Source organism: Castanea sativa, chromosome 3 (assembly GCF_040712315.1).
Source record: "Castanea sativa cultivar Marrone di Chiusa Pesio chromosome 3, ASM4071231v1".
Taxonomy (NCBI): Eukaryota; Viridiplantae; Streptophyta; class Magnoliopsida; order Fagales; family Fagaceae; genus Castanea; species Castanea sativa.
In genome coordinates, this window is record NC_134015.1 from 57,446,449 (window position 1) to 57,456,131 (window position 9,683).

Sequence of the window (9,683 nt, forward strand, 5' to 3'; positions counted from 1 at the left end):
ATGAGTTAGAAAAAGTGGTAAGATATACACATTTTGGTCCAAAAATTTCCCATATCATTGCTTGTATAAAAAGTGGATACCACTTATTGCTTAAAACAGAAAACACTGTATCAAAATAATTTTTAAATGTGCGAATAGTGCCGTAGGACCCAGTTTTAAAGTTGTTTTTGTTGAAAAAAGTAGTTTGTGGGTTCCATAAACAGTGCACGAGACCCACTAAAACGCAGACGCCAAACATTGGTGAGTGTTTCATTGCAATCCAAACACTCGCTAAATATACAATCTTGCTTGTGTAAATGATTTTTTAATTCTTTTTTTTTTCTCTCTCTTTCCATCTGCTATTGTCCACTGAATTTAGGACAATATATGTATGGGCTCAAATCACCAATAATCCACTTTTACATGTGTTACAAGGTCTAGTGTTAAGCAGTGCTGTGTACAACAATGGCTAGCAAGGAAAGGCTTTTCAATCCAACTTTATTGCTTATAATTATCATTTCATCCTTGTGGGACTCGTCAGCGGCCTTAGACACGCTAAAGCAAGTTGATGTTCTTAATTCTTCCCAGTACCTCGTTTCTGCCAAACGGAATTTCACTTTGGGATTCTTCAAGCCCACTTCTTATTACGATGACAACAACAATAACAACAAGAGGATATACTTGGGCATTTGGTACACAAATTATGGAAACAACCGCCCAGTATGGATCGGCAACCGAGACAGACCTATTTCAAATGATTCGAGGGGGTTTCTTACCCTTGACCACCTGGGAAAGTTGATGATCAAGTTCGATGGAGGTGATCCTATTGTAATAGATTCTGGTACTGGAGGAGTTGAAGCTAAAAACACAAGTGCTACTCTACTAGATGATGGCAACTTAGTAGTAAGTGAGGTGAACTCCAATGGCTCTATTGGAAGGAGGTTGTGGGAAAGCTTTGATCATCCCACTGACACGCTTCTGCCTGGGATGAAATTGGGTGTCAATCACAAAACTGGTCTCTTACTTCATGGTTGGCACAAAACGATCCAGCATCAGGAGCCTTCACACTCGAGTGGGAACCCAAGACAAGGAGATTGATTATCAAGCAGCGAGGGAAACCTTATTGGAGTAGTGGTTTGTATCTGAGCACCCCGAAGAATGTATCCTTGTTTGAATGAATATATTGACCCCATGAAAGGTCAGGATTACATTATCAATACGGATGCAAAAGGGAGTACTTCACTTATTCTCTTGACACTGAATCTGAATCAATGGTAGACCCGCAGGATCGAGGAGGATCGGCATGGCAGTTGCAATACTGGGGCCCAATAATGGATAGAAGTATTTCAATTATAAAGATGAATTTTTGTTATGGTAACGGTATGGATGCTGAAGGATGTGAGATTATAAATTGCGAGCGTAACAACCAAATGTTTGAGCAAAAATCTGGAATCTTTACACGTATGGGTCCTGATGGTCAACAAGAGGAGGCGAGCGGTGTTTATGATAACAGTACAACCATTGGTCCTGCTGATTGTAGAGATCTTTGCTGGAATAACTGTGACTGTCTGGGCTATTATAGATACGAAGGAATTGGATGCCGGTATTGGGAAGGAAATTTAACATTCGTTCCTGATAATGGAATTTCTCGTTCTTCAAGAGTTTTAAAATATGTTCTAACGAAAGAAGATACTTCAAATAAAGGTTAGGGTACGAAATAATGCTTTACCTGAAATTACAATTATCTTAGTTATATCTGTAACGTGGATTCAGATCTTCTAGATTTTCTAAGGTACTCTATCTATAGATTTTTTTAAATTTTAGTTACTCTTTTATGATCTAAGGGTTTAAATTTTGCCATGTTAACATTTCACTAACAAACTCTTAAAATAATAAAATAAAGTTAAAAACAAAATAATTAGAATTATTGTTAGTAGAATATTGACATAGCAAAACCTAAACTATGAAATCATTAATGAATGATTAAGATTTAAGAAAATTTATTTGGTAGAATATCTTAAGAAATCTAGAAAATCTGAATTCCTATAATGTTTATATTGTAATTTTAATTGCAATATCATAGTGAGGTCATGCTTCATGTAACCATGTTCGTGAAATATGTTCTAACACCATTAGTCAAAACAAATTTATGTTAAAAGGCCAAAATGCAGGGACGGACATAGTAGGGGGCTCGGGCCCCCTGGTCCAAAATTTTTTTTTCCAAGTATATTTTATGTTTTTAATAGTTGGGCCCCCTATCTCCCAAAACCTTGGCTCCCCTTAACCAGCCCCGCCCAGACAACCCGGACCCAGCCCAACCCAAAAAAAAATTAAAAACCCATTTACCCACGTTATATACAAACTGAATTCAGAAAAAAAAAAAAAAAAAAAAAAAAAAAAAAAAAAAAAAGAGAAGTTGAGAGAGAGATCGAGAGACAGAAACTAGAGAGAACAAATACAACCCAATCCAGCTAACTCATGTAAATCCTCAGCCTAAAAAATAATAAATTTTATTAAATATTTTATCTTGACTTCCTAAAAAAATTTTGAACACCCTACTTTGAACATCTCTGTAAAAAAAAAAAAATTGTCTTTAGCTTACGTTGGAGATGTCTATAGAAGGATATTACCAACCTTCAATAGATTAAAGATCTGCATTTGTGAGCCCTTGACTCTTCTAATTTTTTTCTCTATCTGTTCGTCTCCCTTATTTCTTAATCTTTGGCATCCTGAGTCTCCCAACTCGCTAAGTTTGGTCTATTTGCTCTTGCTTGTTTTCTTCTTTACTTACTGATTAGATTGCTTCAGGAATTACAACCATAATCCACGCGTATGGTTTAGATTTACAACCATGGTCCACATGTTTTAGTTCCAATAGTTTGCTCTCTCTTTTTTCTTCTTTCGTTTCAATTTTATTTTACCACCACACACATGTACGGTATACTGGGATAGGTATGACTTTTCTTGATTTTTATTAAATTAACTATATTATTATATAACATATTAACAATATATATATATATATATATATATTAATATAATAAGCCACTTTTAAAATAGATAAAAATATATAATAAAAAAAAAATAAAACACTAAAATGTGCAAAGTATTATTTGATTAGATTTTTTTAATGCATTTAATTTCAAGAATTGTTTGTCTACTTTGCAACTTTAACTTATTAGTATTTTTTTTATATGTTAGTCATTAAGTACTTAATGGATAATAATTTAGTTTTGAATCTAATCCCATAAGCAAGTTAAAAACTATTTGATCTATTCATAATGATATTTCAAAAAATAATACTATACTTTTGGATCCTAATGTTGAGTTATAAAATAATTAACTTATATATTGAATGGCATTTACATTATACTTTAAACTATTAAATAAATTATGAATATAACATATATACAAATCTTGCTTTCATTTGGCGCCTCCAAAGACAAGTTCCAAGTTACGTCATTGCTACGATTTTATTAACATAACTTTGGTTTCTTAATGACCATCTTAAAAATATTTCTAGAGTTGTCACTAACTATATAGATGCTTATTTGGATTTTTTTTTTTTTTTTTGCTTATACTCCGCCCCCTTAGACTTGAAATCCTGGGTCCGTCCCTGCCAAAATGTATACACTTCTTGGGCTTTGGGTTAGTTGCGAATTAATCTTTTCACTATTTTTAGGTTTCCCTACTCATAAGTGAGACTTACCTCTGTTTAATTTCAGTGGCACAAGTTAGTTGCATGCATTTCTGTTGTTTAATGCATCAATTAAATAAAATTTTATTTCACTACTTTCCCACAATTTCTAAACCAAACAGAATAGATCCACCACCTTTTATCAAAATTGCTAGTGCGGCCTCCTCCCTTATGCTATGTTTGGAAGTTTGGAGGGAGAGGAGAATAGATGGGAGGAGAGTTTAGAGGAATGATTATTCTCCACCATATTTAAATGTTTTTAAAATTAAGTAAGAAGAATGAGAATAATTAGTGTTTCCACAGTTTGTAATTTTATTAGTATGGTAAGGGTAAATTTGGTAATTCATTTAGTCAAATATTTCTATTCTCCACTTTCCTTCCAAATCTCTTTGATTTGGGGAGTTAAAAATAAGGAATTAGAAGTAGTTAGAACCCCTCCAAATTCCTCCCCCTCCTCCCTTAAAAAACATCTAAATAAAGTAATTTAATTTACTCTTCCTCTCTCTACTCTACTCCCCATCCATCCAAACAAGCTATTAATGTCTCTCCCTCATCTCAACAACATTCACCCCATTGTCATCTTAAACTCCCTCCAAAACACCTCTTTCAAGGTCGTCGATGTCCTCATTGCCTTGGCCATCCCTATCAAGGTTTTCGACTATGACTCCATCATCAAATCCACTAGCAGCTCTCTTAGTACCAAGGTTTTAGACAATATTGCACTCTCATTCCTTCCTTTACTATTGATGTTGTCCACATTTCACCTCCTCTTCACCACTGTTAACTTAGAGAGATTTTGGGAGTTGGAAGGACCAAAAGGTTTTAGGGAACCAGAAAAAATCCATGTTTGAGAGAGAGAGAGAGAGAGAGAGAGAGAGAGAGAGAGAGAGAGAGAGAGAGAGAGAGAGAGAGAGAGAGGGTTTTCCCCCAAATTCAATATAATTTACTAGAATAAAATTCAAATTGAATATTTTATTTAAAAATGAATTTTATATTATAAAATGGTATTTGCATTTCAATTCCATCATTGATAGCAAATGAAACTTAGGGCATGTCCATTGGTAGATGTAAAGGCTAAACATGCCTATAATAGTTATTCCTATGGTTTAGTTATTCTTTAGTTTGGTTATAATTTTATTACAATGAATAGTTATTCCTTATGAATAGCTATTCTTCAAAATGAGGAATAACTATTCATCTTCGCAAGGGTTGTATTAGCTATTTCTTTAAAAGTGCAATAGTTTTAAAACTTAATATATTTCCAAATAAACAAATTTCCATATACATCTACCTATTTTAAAAATAAAAAATAACATATATCTCTCTTAAATTTAAAAAATAACAATTTTTAAGGAAATATAATTGTATGAGTAAGATATTTCCTTAAATAAAATTTAAGTTTTATTCTAATGTTATAACTCACAACCAAACTTACGAATATGTTTAGTTATTACATTACAACACATTTTATTCCTAATAATAAAAATTACAATTCATGTCGTAATTCCCATTTAGTGTACCAAACGTTCTGTTAGTTGAAGAGTCAATTTCACAAATTTGGAAAACTCAGGAAGCAAAAGAAAGAACTGAAACCTTAGTGGGTTAGTTTGCATTTTGGCCTTATGTTAATGTTAGCATATAATTATTACCGCGAAAGGAAGGGAAGTTAAAAAATAAGTTCACTCGAACATGCATATGAACATCAAATTATTACTGATTGCTTAGTGTAAATGTTGAATTGTATTCCTTTGTTAGCTTTTACCACTTCATGCATATGAGTTAAAAGGAAAACTATGCCCAACCAGACAAAAAAATTTTACCTTCATAATGGTTCAGAGAAAAATAACGTGGTAATTGAAAAGACTACTCATGTGTATTTTTAGTCTTTTCTTTATTAAAAAAAAAAAACGTATATTTATTAGTCATATGACATTTTTAATTTATGTGACTTGTTTGAACAATACATATGAATGATCTTATAAATCATTTAGGGAGATTCCTCTAAACTTAGTTTGGTTGTCCTAAATCAACTAGCTTAAGGAAAGCCATAGATTTTTCCCTTTGTCAGGTTTTAGATTATTGGCCAAATTCTTGTGTCAAAACAGAGTGTTATGAGGATGGTAATGTAATCAAGTTTGGTTGCATAAGAAAATTTAAGAGCCAAATTTCCTTTAACCAAAGAGGTCCAAATTCCTCTCCTTTGAGTGTTTCTCTTAGCGTTCAGAATTACCTTTTGAGAGTTTCTTACCTTGAGCTTGAACGGCTGACCTGTTAATTCTTTGCAACCACAGAGTTAGTTCTTCGACAATTAGTCATTGTTGTTGATTATTAGAATTCCAAGATATTGCAGACGAGGTTCATTCATAGAGAAAGTTCACGTGGAAGAATTTGCAGACGAGGTTTTCTATGTATGTAGGTTGTTTACCCAAAAAAAAAAAAACACTAAGTAGGTTATTATACCTATTGCCTCTAGTGACTTTTGTAATCAAATCTTGGAATCTTCTGTAATCCTTTGATCATTTTTTTTTTTCCTTTTACATGTTCAACGACTATAACTTTTGTCCAAACAAAGTGAGATTGTGAGAGGCGAATAGGCGATACATAATACTTGATCTTTTACCATTATCAGGAAAGGAAAATAAATATGGTTTTATTTGTACATATACAGATGATAAAGGAAATGAGAAATGGATTGTACCAGTTATCGTTACTGCTATACTTTTGCTTTTCTTGGGCACCTTCAGCTTATGGAGGATATATCGACAACGAGGTATATAATCACAAATAATATTTTTATTTTTATTTTTATTTTTATTTTTTGCATTTTGTTCAAAACTTTATGCACAATTTTGTGAGTGACTAGTATACTTTGATATTATATATATAACAAAACAGTTGACGTTGAAAGAAGGGAAGAGATACACCTAGTTGAGCTCACAACACCTGATAGATTATTAGATGCAGATGAGCTTGAAAAAGACGGAAAAGCAAGACATAACATAAAAGTGTACAGCTTTGCATGTATTGCAGCAGCTACAAATAACTTCTCGCCTGAAACTAAGCTTGGAGAAGGTGGTTTTGGACCAGTTTATAAGGTATGTTTCCAATAGAAAAAAAAAGAAAGAAGAAAAAGAAAAGAAAAAACTTATTAAGGTGTTTAATTATTAGCTTATGATTGACAATGTTGAGTAATCGATATGGTATAAACTAAAGGGAGCATTACCCGAGGGGCGAGAAATAGCAGTAAAAAGGCTGTCAAGAAATTCAGGACAAGGATTAGTGGAGTTCAAAAATGAGCTTATTCTTATAGCTAAATTCCAACACATGAATCTTGTCAGACTCCTTGGATGCTGCTTTCAAGGAGAGGAAAAGATGTTGATTTATGAGTTCATGCCCAACAAAAGTTTGGATTCCTTTCTCTTCGGTTAGCATTACTCTCACTTTATTCTTGTGTAATTTTACATATTTTGCATTGAATATATCATCAATTTAATTATGAGTATAATGAAATCATCATACTTCACTATTCCTTGTACGTCAGATCCAACTAAAAATTATCTATTGGAATGGAAAATACGAGTCAATATCATTGAAGGGATTGCTCAAGGACTACTTTACCTTCACAGATACTCAAGGTTAAAAGTAATACATAGAGATTTGAAAGCTAGTAACATTTTGCTAGACGAAAACATATGTGCCAAAATATCTGATTTTGGTATGGCAAGAATTTTTAAGCGTGATGGGTTGGAAGCAAATATTAATAGAATTGTCGGGACATATATAGTAAGTTAGAACTTGTTTATTTTGGTAGTTAGATGAATTAGTTGTTCTTACAACTCCACTAATTCATTGGTTTTTGTCTTAGTGGTTACATGTTCCCTGAGTATGCTATGGAGGGCATTTTCTCTGAAAAATCTGATGTCTTCGGCTTTGGTGTTTTAGCACTTGAAATTGTGAGTGGAAGGAAGAACAACAGTTTCCATAATGTTAATGGCCCACTGAACCTCGTAGGATATGTAAGTTTTTAAAGCTTATTACAAATTTAGCTATCTTCTTCACCAAATTTTTTATTCACTTTCCAAAATTTTGATACAAATTATGTCTATTGAAGGCATGGGAGTTGTGGCAAAGAGATGCTGGGAAAGACATAATGGATCCAGCTTTAAAAGATTCATGTCCTATGCACCAGTTGCTAAGATTCATTCCCGTGGCTCTCTCATGTTTAGAAGATAGTGCGGCGGACAGACCTACAATTCTAGAAATTATTTCTATGCTTAAAAATGAAACTGCGCCACTTCCTATTCTTAAAAAGCCAGCATTTTTCACGGGAAGTAATGTCAATAATGAAGATTTACAGAGAAAAGAGTCAGAAAATTATTCAGTAAATGGCTTGTCCATTTCTAGAATGGATGCAAGATAGAGGTATGACTTTCCCCAACTATGCATTTCTATATTGTTACACTTTTTTCCCTTTTAAAATATGATAAAAATAAACAAAAATGAAATATTACAAAAATAATTCAAAGGAAACGAAAAACTAGTATTTACATTTCCCCTAGAGAAAATTATTTTATATTCTTGAAGTATACCGAAGTGATGCTCTTTCCTCTCACATAAATGGTGAATCTCACAATGAATTTAATTAGTTTAACCTACTATTCATCTAAGAAGAGTACCGCATTGATCATCTAACTACAACTGTATTGAACAATTATTCTATATCATTAAACCGACATGGTCTATATAAGTTCAATGAAAAAAAAGAAGAATTGAAAAGTAGATCCAGCAAATTAAATCTGAACTGAATCCATTAGTTCATTCAAATTCAGTGGATAAAAACAAGAATAAATAGGAAACCTTGTATTTGACCCGACCACTCAAGCAAGGTAGGATTGACCGAGGGTTACACAAGTACCCATTTCTTCTTCTTCTTCTTAAGAAACCCCGCCCCTAATTTCCTTTTATTTTGAATTTTAAGTTATTATTTAAACTATTTATAGAATAGTTATATTTCAAACTTTTAAATTTTAAATTTTGAATTTTTATTGACCTGTTTTAATTTATACTAAAGCCATATTAAATTTTCTTTATTTTAAATGAAAATATTAATAATATTACTCTCCAACTTAAGTTACATTTCTTAAATATGAATATTATTGGTATTAGATTAAGAACTAAAATAAAGTAGTTTTTTCTTCTTCTTTTTTTGTAAGTTTATTACAGATTTTTTTTTGTGCAATCTATTATTTTTTCTTTACCTATCATGTTATATATTATTCTTAAAACTTTTTATATTTAATTATTTCATAAGTCATTAATTTTATTCATATTTTATATATGACAGGTGCTCTCAAGGATGGTCTTTGGACCACGGTATCCAATTTTTATTGTTCTTTCGTGAAATTATTAGAGTAATAAATTGTTGAAGTTACTAGTTTGTGTTTCTTTGTTGTGCTGAAAGAAATATAAATAGAGTTTGTCAAAATTTCTTATTTATTGTTTGAATGTGAAAAAAATAAATAAGAAAGTTTACCTATCTAAGAGCAACCACATCAATCCTTCCAAAATAGAAAAAGTAGACAATTTTACACATTTCACTCCAAAAATGACCCACATTAGCGGAGCTAAACTTGTGTAAATTTTCATTGTTGCTACAGTAACCATGTATATTTACATGGCTACGGTAACTTTGCATTTCACTTTTAACTTTTTTATTCTTTTTTCTCTCACCAAGTCACATTGTTCTCAATTTCTCTCTCTTTTCCTCTAGCTCCAAGGCCTCTTATTTCCCAATCTCAAACACACTTTCTCTTCGTGTAAGTAACAATCATCTATTCCTATCTTTGAAAGATTGTCTCCTTGATTTTGCTTCTCTAGGCTTGGAGTTGGAGATCACACTAAAATATTTTTATCATCTTCATTATTGGGATTCTAAAATTTTTTGGTTCATCAATGGAGTTTTGGTATGTGTGGAAGTTCAGATGTAGTATTTTGGTGGATGAGTGAT

General features: G+C 32.1%; 1 pseudogene; it reads left to right on the plus strand.

Moving 5' to 3' along the window:
* The first annotated feature begins 285 nt into the window (after nucleotides 1-285).
* Nucleotides 286-9,295, plus strand: LOC142628148 (G-type lectin S-receptor-like serine/threonine-protein kinase At1g67520; annotated as a pseudogene).
* The last annotated feature ends 388 nt before the right edge of the window (nucleotides 9,296-9,683 follow it).